The sequence below is a fragment of the Procambarus clarkii genome, chromosome 9 (assembly GCF_040958095.1).
Source record: "Procambarus clarkii isolate CNS0578487 chromosome 9, FALCON_Pclarkii_2.0, whole genome shotgun sequence".
Lineage (NCBI taxonomy): Eukaryota > Metazoa > Arthropoda > Malacostraca > Decapoda > Cambaridae > Procambarus > Procambarus clarkii.
In genome coordinates, this window is record NC_091158.1 from 23,508,746 (window position 1) to 23,523,024 (window position 14,279).

A 14,279-nucleotide genomic window follows, 5' to 3' on the forward strand; every position below is an offset into this window, starting at 1 on the left:
TCCACCTTCCTAGTTCCCTCTTGTATCTTCGTTAATAACCAATCAGTATTCCTGAAATTTAAACCTGCCATACTTCTAACTGAGTAAGTAAATATATCACATTTACCGAGCTCTAGCTCTTGTCATCCACCTTACTTCCCTCTCGTATCTTCTCGTAGTTTAGTGGGGTGAGTGGTAGTGAGGTGGGTTTTGTGGCAGTGTGGTAGTGTGGGGAAGGTGTGTGTTCGTGTGGTGGGGTGTGTGTTTGTGTGGTGGGGTGTGTGGTAGTGTGCGGGGTGTGTGGAAGTGTTGTGGAGTGTGTGGTTGTGTGGTGGTTTGTGTGGTAGCGTGATAGGGTATGTGTAGTGTTCTGGGGTATATGGCAGTGTGGTGGGGTTGTGTGGTAGTGTGGTGGGGTTGTGTCGTATTGTTATGGGCTGTGTGGTAGTGTGGTGGGGTGTGTGGAAGTGTGGTGTGGTTATCAGGTAGTTTGGTGGGGTTGTTTAGTATTGTGGTGGGGAGTGACATAGTGTGGGTATGTGTGTGGTAGTTTGGTGGGGGTGTGTGGTAGTGTGGTGGAGTGTGTGGTGGGGGTGTGTGGTGGGGTGTGTAGTAGTGTGGTGGGGTGTATGGTAGTGTGTTGGGGTGTATGGTAGTGTGGTGGGGTTGTGTGGTAGTGAAGTGGGGTGTGTATGGGAGTGTGGTTGGGTGTGTGGTAGTGTTATGGGGTTGTGTGGAAGCATGGTGTGGTGTGTGGTAGTGTTGTGTGGGTGTGTGGTAGTGTGGTGTGATGTGTGGTAGTTTATTGGGGTGTGTGGTAGTGTGGTGGATTGTGTGGTAGTATGGTAGGGTGTGTGGTAGTGTGGTGCGGTGTGTGGTAGTATTGTGGGGTTGTATATTATTGTGGTGGGGGTGTGTGGTACTGTTGTGGGGTTGTGTACTCACCTAATTTTTTTTTTGTGTGTGTGGTAGTGTGGTTGGGTGTGTGGTAGTGTGGTGCGGTGTGTGGTAGTGTGGTGGGATTTTGTGGTAGTGTGATGAGGTGTGTGGTAGTGTGGTGGGGTGTATGGTAGTGTGATGGGGTGTGTGTGGTAGATTGCTGAGGTAGTGTGGTTGGTTGAGTGGTAGTGAGATGGTATGGTTGGGTTGTGTGGTCGTGTAGTGATGTGCATGGTAGTGTTGTGGGTGTGTGTGGTAGTGTGGTGGTTTGTTTGGTAGCAAGGTGGGGTGTATGGTACTGTGGTGTGAGTGTGTGTTTACTAGTTGTGTTTACTAGTTGTGTTTTTGCGGGGGTTGAGCTTTGCTCTTTCGGCCCGCCTCTCAACTGTCAATCAACTGTTTACTAACTACTTTTTTTTTTTTTTTTTTTTTTTCCCACACCCCACACACCCCAGGAAGCAGCCCGTGACAGCTGACTAACTCCCAGGTACCTATTTACTGCTAGGTAACAGGGGCACTTAGGGTGAAAGAAACTTTGCCCATTTGTTTCTGCCTCGTGCGGGAATCGAACCCGCGCCACAGAATTACGAGTCCTGCGCGCTATCCACCAGGCTACGAGGCCCCCTCGTAGTGTGGTAGTGTGTAGGGGTGTGTGGTAGTGTGGTGGGAAATGTGGTAGTGTGGTGGGGTTGTGTGGTAGTATGGTTGGGAGTGTGGTAGTGTGGTGGGGTGATTGGTAGTGTGGTGAGATGTGTGGTAGCATGGTGGGGTTGTGTGGTAGTGTGGTGGGGTGAGTGGTAGTGTGGTGGGGGTGTGTGGTAGTGTGGTGTGGTTGTGAGGTAGTGTGGTGGGGTTGCGTGGTGTTGTGGTGGGGTGTGTGGTAGTGTGGAGGAGTTTGTGGTAGTGTGGTGGGTGTGTGGTAGTGTGCTGGGATGTGTGGTAGTGTGGTGGGTGTGTGGTAGTCTGGTGGGGTATTGTGGTAGTGTTATAGGGTGTGTGGTAGTGCGCTGCGGTGTGTGGTAGTGTGGTGGGGATGTGTGGTGGAGTTGTGTGGTGGGGTGTGTGGTAGTGTGGTGGGGTGTGTGGTAGTGTGGTGGTATGTGTGGTAGTTTTGGGTGTGTGGTAGTGTGGTGGGGGGTATGGTAGTGTGGTGGGGTGTGTGTAATGTTCTGGGGTGTGTGTTATTGTGGTGGGGTGTACTCACCTAGTTGTGTTTGCGGTGGTTGAGCTCTGGCTCTTTGGTCCCTCCTCTCAAGTGTCCATCAACAGGTGTACAGATTCCTGAGCCTATTAGGCTCTATCATATGTTAACTTGAAACTGTGTATGTAGTTAGTCTCCACCACATCACTTCCTAATGCATTCCATGTGTCAACCACCCTGACACTAAAAAAGTTCTTTATAATATCTCTGTGGCTCATTTGGGGACTCAGTTTCCAACTGTGTCCCTTTGTGCGTGTGCCCCTTGTGTTAAATAACCTGTCTTTATCTACCCTATCAATTCCCTTTAGAATCTTGAATGTGGTGATCATGTCCCCCCTAACTCTTCTGTCTTCCAGCGAAGTGAGGTTTAATTCCCGTAGTCTCTCCTCGTAGCTCATACCTCTCAGCTCGGGTGCTAGTCTGGTGGCAAACCTTTGAACCTTTTCCAGTTTAGTCTTATCCCTGACTAGATATGGACCCCATGCTGGGGCTGCATCCTCCAGGATTGGCCTAACATATGTGGTATACAAAGTTCTGAATGATTCTTTACACAAGTTTCTGAATGCCATTCGTATGTTGGCCAGCCTGGCATATGCCGCTGATGTTATCCTCTTGATATGTGCTGCAGGAGACAGGTCTGGCGTGATATCAACCCCCAAGTCTTTTTCTTTCTCTGACTCCTGAAGAATTTCCTCTCCCAGAGGATACCTTGTATCTGGCCTTTTGCTCCCTACACCTATCTTCATTACATTACATTTAGTTGGGTTAAACTCTTACAACCATTTGTTCGACCATTCCTTCAGCTTGTCTAGGTCTTCTTGAAGCCTCAAACAGTTCTCTTCTGTTTTAATCCTTCTCATAATTTTGGCATCGTCCGCAAACATTGCGAGAAATGAATCGATACCCTCTGGGAGATCATTTACATATATCAGAAACAAGATACGACCGAGTACAGAGCCCTGTGGGACTCCACTGGTGACTTCAAGCCAATCGGAGGTCTCACCCCTCACCGTAACTCTCTGCTTCCTATTGCTTAGGTACTCCCTTACCCACTGGAGTACCTTACCAGCTACACCTGCCTGTCTCTCCATCTTATGTAGATACTGTGCGGTACTGTGTCAAAGGCTTTCCGACAATCCAAGAAAATGCAGTCCTCCCAGCCCTCTCTTTCTTGCTTAATCTTTGTCACCTGGTCTTAGAATTCTATTAAGCCTGTCAGGCAAGATTTACCCTCCCTGAACCAATGTTGGCGATTTCTCACGAAGTCCCTTCTCTCCAGATGTGTTACCAGGCTTTTTCTCACGATCTTCTCCATCACCTTGCATGGTATACAAGTCAAGGACATTGGCCTGTAGTTCAGTGCCTCTTGCCTGTCGCCCTTTTGGTATATTGGGACCACATTCGCCGTCTTCCATATTTCTGGTAGGTCTCCCGTCTCCAGTGACTTACTATACACTATGGAGAGTGGCAAGCAATGTGCCTCTGCACACTCTTTCAGTACCCATGTTGAGATCCCGTCTGGGCCAACAGCATTTCTAACATCCAGATCCAGCAGGTGTCTCTTGAACTCCTCTCTCGTAATTTCGAACTCTTCCAAGGCCGCCTGGTTTACCTCATTTTCTACTTGCACAGTGACCTCACCTTGTTCTATTGTGAAGACTTCCTGGAACCTCTTGTTGAGCTCTTCACACACCTCTTTGTCATTCTCTGTATACCTGTCCTCGCCTGTTCTAAGTTTTAATACCTGTTCTTTAACTGCTGTTTTCCTTCTGATGTGACTGTGGAGTAGCTTTGGTTCGGTCTTGGCTTTGTTTGCTATATCATTTTCAAAACTTTTCTCTGCTTCTCTTCTCACCCTGACGTACTCATTCCTGGTTCTCTGGTATCTCTCTCTGCTTTCTGGTGTTCTGTTTTTCCAGAAGTTCCTCCACGCCCTTTTGTTCAGTTTTTTTTGCTTTCATACATGCCCTATTATACCATGGATTCTTCTGTTGCCTCTCGGATTTCTCCCTTTGGGCCGGGATGAACCTGTTTACTGCCTCCTGACACTTTTGGGTAACATAGTCCATCATACCTTGTACAGACTTATCTCTGAGGTCTGTGTCCCAAGGTAATTCCCTTAGGAAACTTCTCATCTGTTCATAATTCCCCTTTCGGTATGCCATCCTTTTGATTCCTAGTTCTTTTTGGGGGGGGAGATAATTCCTAGCTCTACCAGGTACTCAAAGTTCAATACACTGTGATCACTCATTCCCAAGTGCGCTTCCATCTTAACTTCCCTTATATCCCATTCATTTAGGGTAAATATCAAATCAAGCATTGCTGGTTCATCTTCTCCTCTTATTCTTGTTGGTTCCTTGATGTGCTGGCTTAGAAAGTTTCTTGTTGCCACGTCCAGCAGCTTAGCTCTCCATGTTTCTGGTCCTCCATGCAGGTCTCTGTTCTCCCAATCTATCTTCCCATGGTTGAAGTCTCTCATAATTAGTAGTCCAGATCCATTCCTGCTAGCAACAGAAGCTGCTCTTTCTATTATGTTAATGGTGGCCATGCTGTTTCTATCATATTCCTGTCTGGGTCTTCTGTCATTTGGTGGTGGATTATATATGACTACGACTATAATTTTTTTCCCTCCATTTGTTATGGTACCTGCTATGTAGTCACTGAAACCTTCACAGGCCTAAATAACCATTTCCTCAAAATCCCAGCCTTTTCTTACCAGCAGAGCTACACCACCACCACCTCTTCCTTCCCTCACTTTCCTCATAGCATAATAGTCCTGTGGGAACACTGCATGTGTTATTGTTTTCGTTAGCTTTGTTTCTGTGAGGGCTATTATGTCTGGGTTTTCCTCTAGTACCCGTTCTCCAAGCTCATTTGCTTTATTTGTAATTCCATCTATGTTAGTGTACATTACTTTGAGGCTCACTTTCTTCTGTCTCTTCTCAAATCGCCTCCTTGGTGAGTGTTCTGCTGGTAGGGGAAGCTGTTCCATGGGTGTTAGGACCTGTGAGGTGGATAACAGGGTCTCAGAGGATACTGGGAGGAGGGGCGGGGGATCCAGTGAATGGGGAGGGACAGGGAGGGTATGGGGTGAAAGGGGAGGGAGGACAGGAAGGAAAGGGGGGGATAGGGGAACTCGGCGGAAGGTGGGGAGGGGTAGAAGGGTGAGGATTGGGTGTGGGGGTAGGGAGATTTGGCTGAACATTTGAGCGGGGGCAGGGAGGGTTTGAGGTAGGGGTGTTTTCTATGCAGAAGAGGGTGGCGGGGTTGTCCTCCTCTCTGGTGTTTCTGGGTAGCTGGTTGTGGGTTCCACCCTTGCCTCTGGGGGTGTTGTGTTGGGAGCTGTGACTTCCTGGTTTTCCCCTCTCGCCCTGCGCCTCTTCCTTGCTTCTGCCACCACAGCTCTCTCCTCCCTCGTCATGTCTCTCTGGAGGAATACATTTTTTAATTCTCCCAAGTTTTTTAGGGATCTCTTCCTTGATAGAATCTTCTCCTTTGTGCTCTCGTTTGCAAACACTATCTTTATCACTCGGTCTCGGTCTTTGTTGTACCAACCTAGCTGTGGGATATTTGGGTTTGATTCTGATTAATTAATAATTAAAGTAGTAAATTAAATTACGAAGGACCACCCGCTTTTAAAGTAAAGAGGGAAACTGAGAATTTCAGATCATTAGATAAAATTCTAGAGAAAACCAGTGACTATGGATATGACTAGAAAGTATGATCATAAGAATAATTAATGGGCTGTATTATTAAAAAACCAAACCTCAAACACCTACATTGGGGGGTTATTACTGGAGGTCAGTACGTCCAGGAATCAGTGTGGTTCGTTCACTAATTCAATTAAAAATAATCTAATTCTATAAATAATGTTGAATATAATATTATTCATACAAAGAAGAACATGAATTGAATGAAGCAATGAATTATAGTAAATCACACATTATGTTGAAACATTCTGAATGTATCAAATTGCTAAAATATAGGAAAAAGAAATAAGCCTTAGCTTGTAGTAGGTTCCTTTAGATAACTCTGGAAGTCCTCTTAATCTCCAAGTCTGGCACATTGACGAATGACACGATTAACATGGAGAAGGCAGCATGAGGAATCCGTCTCTCAAGCTGCAAGATAAATAACTACCAGTAGCAATTGATTTAACTACTCAATTCATATTCAAGATTATTGATATCTACAGATAGAATTCTAATCACCTGTTATTAGGTGTTATCCTGCCGCGTGACGTGCAATCACCCCGCTATTAATAAACTTATAAATGATGCATCAAATAAAAGGTACTTAGCTGTGGGCACTGTGTAAGTATTAAGATTGCCGTAATTACGCATCCCAAGTTCCGGTGAACTTATCCTGGATTGATGCGTTTCAAGCTGGCTGATCACGTGTCGTCAGGAACCAAGTCTAAGATCCCTCTTTAACACCAGCACTAGTTGAAAATACTATCTGCAAGGTCGTTCACGCCTCACAGTGGCGGCTTTCATCTGTGGATGGACACACGTGTCCTATTTGCTGGACAATGGCGTCTTTTGTGAGTACGTTAAGCGCAGGTCTGCCTCTCTTCGGTTCCCCACGTGTACTGAGGATGGCGTCGCGTCCCTCCCCCCACGCCGAGTCGACGTTCATTACACAAATTATTGGCATGAACAATAATATTTCTCGCATTCGCGCTTGAAACTCTAAAGACTGGACGGGTTTATTATTTAGAGGAACGGAATATTATTATTTAACTATTTAAGAATAGTAAATATATAAGGGAGAGGAATTAATGTCTCCCCATAGCATTCATTGATGACGTTAACTCTATCGCGAGGTAGACGGTATAATTCTAACGCTCTATTCGGCTTTTAGTTAGAGAACAATTCGTCTGCAATCAGTTGTCATACAGAATGCTTTAATTATGGAGAATCGTATTTAATTCTCACACAAATTGAATATAATGTGTTTTACTGTAAAGAAATCTGACGCAATACTGGCGTCAGATGACGTGAGAATTTTAGCCTAATGCACAGATGAATTATTAGTACAGGAGAATTCTACGAGTTGTTAATTTTACTTACTACAATATTAATATGGTTAGTAATAAGTAATGAGAATACAACAATGCTGTATTCGATGTTGGAAATATCCAACATAACTCCGGGGGGGGATTCTCAGGGTCGCAGTGTACTGTGTTGTACTGACCTATCCCGAAGTGATATTAAGATTAATACATTAGTATGTTAGTTGGTTAGTATGTTAGTACACACATAACGAACGTCCCGGATTTATCAAGGACTTACAAGAATTTGAGTCTTGTTATTTACATGTCAACTGAAACATGTTGTTTGTAGCCTACACAATATTTATAGAATTCAACTCTCCCAATTTAAACTAACAGAATCTACGGTGATGCGATATCTTGGGTCATAGTGACGTGTAATGTTTCGTTACGTGATATCACATCGTAGCATCATCACAGTTATCTCAGTGGGAAGTGAATGAAATTACCATTCTTCAGAGTTGCAATAGGCTTGCAGTTTCCCTTAGTGGAAACATGCATGAAATATTGAAACATTAAATGATTAAGATATCGGTAATCAGGAACACTCTAAAGCTCACAATAAACTAAACAACTAGGGTCGCAGTGACATGTAATGGTGTATTACGTAGCTGCTGAATCGTAGGTAAACTCAGAATAAGTTCCTAAGAACTGATAACACTATTGTATGATTATATAGTAAAGTGTTATTAGTCATTTAAGATCAAGGAGACTATGACACTACAGTAAGGTCACTGTCTAGGTTCGCTGTGACTTGTAACTATTGAGTTACTATACAATAACATCACGCAGCATCACGATCACCTCAAATTCAAATGAGGAAATTGAATTAAATGTGCACTGCCGTGTAGTAGTCATTCTGACTGATGGTACAATTAATTTGCTAACTAGCTAAAATAATAGAACGGTAGAGAACTGAAAAGTTTATTCATTAAAATCAAGGAAAATTCTGAGTCGACAGTGAGATTAGTAGCCTAGTCATTCTGACTTATGAGCTAATTAAATGGTGGCTCATAGGCTTGACACTGTAAACTTGTTAATACGAAATCACCTTTACATGAATTTGAGTTTATTAGATCAGTCTCTATAAGTATAGTCAACTGTAATTAATGGTCAGTACAGATTAGGCTAGTACTCGGTTGACACTACTAAAGTCCCTAAGCCTACCTAAATAAATGGTTTGAATTTCTAACCTACCTAAGTGAGGGACTAAGCTAACTGTGAGCAAAAATGTACTTGAATTAACATTGTGAGCAGTATTAAGCTCATTAACAAGTCGAGCTATATTGAACTCGTGAACATGGTGAGCTACATTGAGCTCGTCAGCAGTGCTGACAGGGTGAGTTACAGTGAACTCGTCAACAGTGTTGACAGGGTGAGCTGCATTGAGCTCGTCAGCAATGCTGACAGGGTGAGCTACATGGAGCTCGTTAGCTAGTGCTAACAGGGTGAGTTGCAGTGAACTCGTCAACAGTGTTGACAGGGTGAGTTACAGTGAGCTCGTTAGCTGGTGCTAACAGGGTGAGCTGCATGGAGCTCGTTAGCTAGTGCTAACAGGGTGAGTTACATTGAACTCGTCAACAGTGTTGACAGGGTGAGTTACATGGAACTCGTCAGCAGTGCTGACAGGGTGAGCTACAGTGAGCTCGTTAGCAGTGCTAACAGGGTGAGTTGCATTGAACTCGTCAACAGTGTTGACAGGGTGAGCTACACTGAGCTCGTTAGCAGTGCTAACAGGGTGAGCTGCATTGAGCTCGTCAGCAGTGCTGACAGGGTGAGCTACATGAAGCTCGTTAGCTAGTGCTAACAGGGTGAGCTACATGGAGCTCGTTAACAGTTAACAGGGTGAGTTACATGGAACTCGTCAACAGTGTTGACAGGGTGAGCTCGTTAGCTAGTGCTAACAGGGTGAGCTACATGGAGCTCGTTAACAGTTAACAGGGTGAGTTACAGTGAACTCGTCAACAGTGTTGACAGGGTGAGCTGCATTGAGCTCGTCAGTAGTGCTGACAGGGTGAGCTACATGGAGCTCGTTAGCTAGTGCTAACAGGGTGAGTTGCATTGAACTCGTCAACAGTGTTGACAGGGTGAGCTACATTGAGCTCGTCAGCAGTGCTGACAGGGTGAGCTACATTGAGCTCGTTAACAGTTAACAGGGTGAGTTCAGTGAACTCGTTGACAGGGTGAGCTACAGTGAGCTCGTTAGCTGGTGCTAACAGGGTGAGCTGCATGGAGCTCGTTAACCGTTAACAGGTTGAGTTCAGTGAACTCGAATTAACGAGGTGGAGTTTTGTCATTCAGTTATCATCGCGAGCAATATTAAGCTCGTGCGCATGGTGAACGAGCACTCATATTATTACGTTAATTCTAAGGTGAGCTATGTTAAGCTCATGAAGCATGTTAATTAACAATGCTAATGTTTAACGGTAATGCATTAAACATATTAGTTCTCTGGAAATTCACTTACCTATTAGTAAGTTTGCAAGTTTGTTCGTGTTGCGCTCCTACACTAAATAAGCAGAAACGAAAGAAAAACAACTCAAACAATTAATGCAAGTATTTATCACTAACTCTTAGTGCAGAAAACATGGTATTAAGGTTTTCTTGGCAAACCTTTAAGCGCAAGTATAGTGGACCAGTGGTCCTAGTGAATTTGTAATTACTGAAGTTGCTTGATGACTTCATAGAATTACTAAATTCAGGAAATGCCAGTGGCATTAAGTGCTAGATTCTCTAGCCTAACATTATTAATTCCTAGGGAGTACTAGATTCTCTAGCCTAACATTACAATTTAACTAGGAAGACTGAGTGTGGTCAATTACTACTTGTCGAGAATAATTCTAGCTCTGTAGTGAATTCAATAGCTTGGTCGCTGTGACTTGTACTTGTTTGAGTACGGACCATTGGTTTTCACTGAGAGCTATGAAACATCTCGGCGAGTATCAATTGTACTACATACAATCTGAGTTTATTATTCAGCTGTGTTTCTCCCTTTAGCTTGCTGTTGGAGAATTGACTTATTGCTGACTAATTTATTATTGGAAGGTTTAGGCTTGTTCACATTCAGAACTTTACCAGTAAGGAAGTAGCCTCCTGCAGATTGGAGCATATTCATTCCCAATCGTTTAACATGTCCAATTATGAACTGGTAATAGTAGTCGGCTCCTACTAGTACATCTACATTGTTAAGGCGGTCAGACATTAACTTGTTGTCAGCCAAATTAATTTCACGTTCCTGTAGGAAGTGGGCTGTGTACCCCAGACCCTTAATATGTAAGTCTAAAGGTATTTGATCTACAACAATGGCTTGGACAGCCTTGGCTTGACTGCCTAGTCGTACAAGCGGTTGAACTACTGTGTATTCATGGGTTCCTCGATTTATCATGAACCCTGACAAGTTTAATTTTACTTGTCCTATTGGTTGTAAATTAAGTGCCTCTGCTGCCCTTTGAGTAATGAAAGTTCTCTGGGAACCTTGATCAAATAGTCCACGGATGGTGATCTTGGCTACTCTGTTCTTCACTTGAAGTTGGGCAGTAGGTAAGGCAGCATCCACTTGAGATGCTTGTGAAGTTACGCTGTACACATCTCGCACCTTGCAGCATTGTACTTGTGTAGATTCTCTACGTCCTATTCTAGGATTGACATAATTAGTCTTAACTAATTTGCACAGTGCAGCATGATGCTTGCCCCTTCTACACCTATTGCAGGTGTTCAATGGGGTGTCACAGCTGTTAACATTATGTGGTTTGAGACACCTAGTACATTTGTGTAACTGTTTGAGTCGTCTGACTCTTGTGTCTCTATTAGGATAATTAGTACATTTGTACAGAGAATGTTTTTGATGGCAAAACAAGCACATTCCCCATCCTACAGATCGTTTAGGTGTTACCGGTTTAGGTAAAACAGTATTTGCAGGTGGTGATGGTTTTAATGCTTGCATTTGCTTGTTATTTATTCTCTTGTGGGTACTTGGTGTACTCTGGGGAACCATTAATAGGCTCTTGGGAGTGCTCTTTGGACTATTAGGTCTCTTAGGAGCACCTGTGGAGTTATTAGCAGTGCTCTTTGGACTATTAGGTCTCTTAGGAGCACCTGTGGGACTCTTAGGCCTCACTGATGAATCAGTATTTGACTGATTGTTGTTACATTGAGTATTAGCACCTTGGTTACCTAGTGACAGTGTCACTTTAGGAGTTTCAGGCAAGGAAACTGATGTAGGTACAGTTTTGGTGCATTCAGATTTAGCATTAATTGCTTGGTCTGCTGTATGATTGCTCATATTACGCAAACCTGTAAATATATCCTGCATTGACAGGGTATTACCATTCTGGCATACATATAGTTTATTAAGTGTGTCACCAGACAATTTTCTCTGGATGATAATTTTAGTCATCCACTCAGTAGTTGAGTGATCCACCTCTTTACTGAAAGAATTTATCAGTGACTCAAGCTGAAAACTAAAAGCTTGTAAAGAGTTAACTGATTGCTCTGGTGAAGATAAATTTAATAATTGGTGCACAAGGTTTATAATAGTCTTCTCATTGTTAGCACTTGCTTTAGAAGGCTGTTGTGAGCAATTGTGACCATTACTTGTGTTGCTTAAGGCTTCTTGTTTAGCCTCAGCTTTGATTACAGCTTCGGCTGCTGCTGCAGCATTAGCTTTATCATTTTCTGGTTCAGATTCACTGATCATTGCAGCTTCACTTGTTTCATCTGCAGCTTCATTTGTTTCTCTGGGTTCTGGTGATAAGCTAGTTAATTCAGTAGCATTATGTATTGCACTTATAGAATCCAGGGAACATTGAGAAGAGTGGTCTGAAATTTGATCAGACTCTGTAAACAAATCATCGCATGAAGCGGTATTAGATGAGAGGTTAGAAAATGAAGGTTGATCTTCAGTTGTTGATCTTGTATAGTGATCAGCATTGATTAGAGGATTCTCCTCGTCTTGATTTAGCTCAAGTATTTCATCTGAGCTGAGTGTTAACTTGGATACAGGTCTATTAATGATCTGATCCACCCACTCGGGAATATCTTGCTTCGCAAGCACCTCCTTATATTGGTCTAAACTGGTTTGAACAGAATGTTCATAGTTATCGAGATCAGATTCTGTTAGACTTGAGTGGTCTGAGACAGTATGATCGGCTTGGAGTAAATTCCTGTGGGTCTCGATTACAGTCTTGATATAATCATATTTTTGGCTGGCGATCCTTATGGAACTTGCTAGTCTATAGACGTCACCTGGGTCAGTTTCGACACAGAAATGACATTTCATAAGCAGTTTTCCTAAAGCACCTTGAAGAGCTGTCAAGAATCTTGCGTTCCTTTCTAAAGGATCCATTCTTGTGGTAAATTGAGCCTGATAGGGCTTATGTAGCTAGTGATATAGCTATGGTGTCTGCTCCTTGATGCAGAGCAGGTATAATTATTGACAGCCTAATGTTTCTTGAGGCTGGTTGTAATTTACCTCATTTAGAGGTTAGCTACCTACCTAATAATAAGCAACTAAGATTTGAGTGGTACCTTGGTCTCACTACAGGTGTTCCTCAGCTTAGCTCTTCTAAATCAGCCTCGGATGGGTAGTGGACTTACAGTAACACTCAAAGACATACATAGAAATATGCAATAAAATAATTACACAATAAATGGTTAATCCCACCCTTGATAGGGTCAGCACAAAAGAATAATATATATGTCACTAACTAGCTCAAGCCTAGCCGTGAGAATTTCTACTTGAGAAACTACAACTATATTTAGTCTGTGCTTGTGCCAAATTCAACACAATCACAGCCTAAATTGCTAACTAATAAGGTTGGCAAAGATTATATTATGGTGCAGTAATGTGCAAATAATTGTGCTGTGTTTTTTGTTTTTTTTGTATTTTATATAATATACACTTGTGTAATTATGTGTATAAGAAATTAAATGAACACAAAGGAATTAATTGTGTTTGGCAAGTATTTTACTGCCGTAAATATTATCTAACTCCTAAATGTACTCCTAATTGTGGAATAAAATGTTATCAGGGTTAGTAATGATTAACTAGTATGAGATCAGTAATTTATATGAGTATACTGGATCCCTAAATGTTAATGATCCACTGACTTGAGTGAATCAGTAATTATAACATGGATTCAGGCTATAATGGACAGTCTGCTGACAGCCATATATTGAAACATTGGTATAGCCTAAATGGTTAACACTTAATTGGTGTTAGTGATTAATATAAGGTTATGAGCTGTTGCTCTTGGTGACCTAAAGATTCTACTTCAGTATTAAGTGTAGGTCTAAATGTTGTGGGTAATTGGCTATGACCCACTAAAGCTATGTATAAGGTAGCTGTTAGTGTGATCTAGGCTAACTGGTGTGTTACACTGTTAGTTGACACAATTAATTAAATAGTTAGTCTAGCTTCTATCACACAAGGATTAGTTATTAATGGTTAATATTTTAATTATAGATTTAATGCCTATCCGGTTCGATAAGGACCATAATGTGGCATATTTGGGTTTGATTCTGATTAATTAATAATTAAAGTAGTAAATTAAATTACGAAGGACCACCCGCTTTTAAAGTAAAGAGGGAAACTGAGAATTTCAGAGCATTAGATAAAATTCTAGAGAAAACCAGTGACTATGGATATGACTAGAAAGTATGATCATAAGAATAATTAATGGGCTGTATTATTAAAAAACCAAACCTCAAACACCTACATTGGGGGGTTATTACTGGAGGTCAGTACGTCCAGGAATCAGTGTGGTTCGTTCACTAATTCAATTAATAATAATCTAATCCTATAAATAATGTTGAATATAATATTATTCATACAAAGAAGAACATGAATATGAGCATAGCAATGAATTACAGTAAATCACACATTATGTTGAAACATTCTGAATGTATCAAATTGCTAAAATATAGGAAAAAGAAATAAGCCTTAGCTTGTAGTAGGTTCCTTTAGATAACTCAGGAAGTCCTCTTAATCTCCAAGTCTGGCACATTGACGAATGACACGATTAACATGGAGAAGGCAGCTTGAGGAATCCGTCTCTCAAGCTGCAAGATAAATAACTACCAGTAGCAATTGATTTAACTACTCAATTC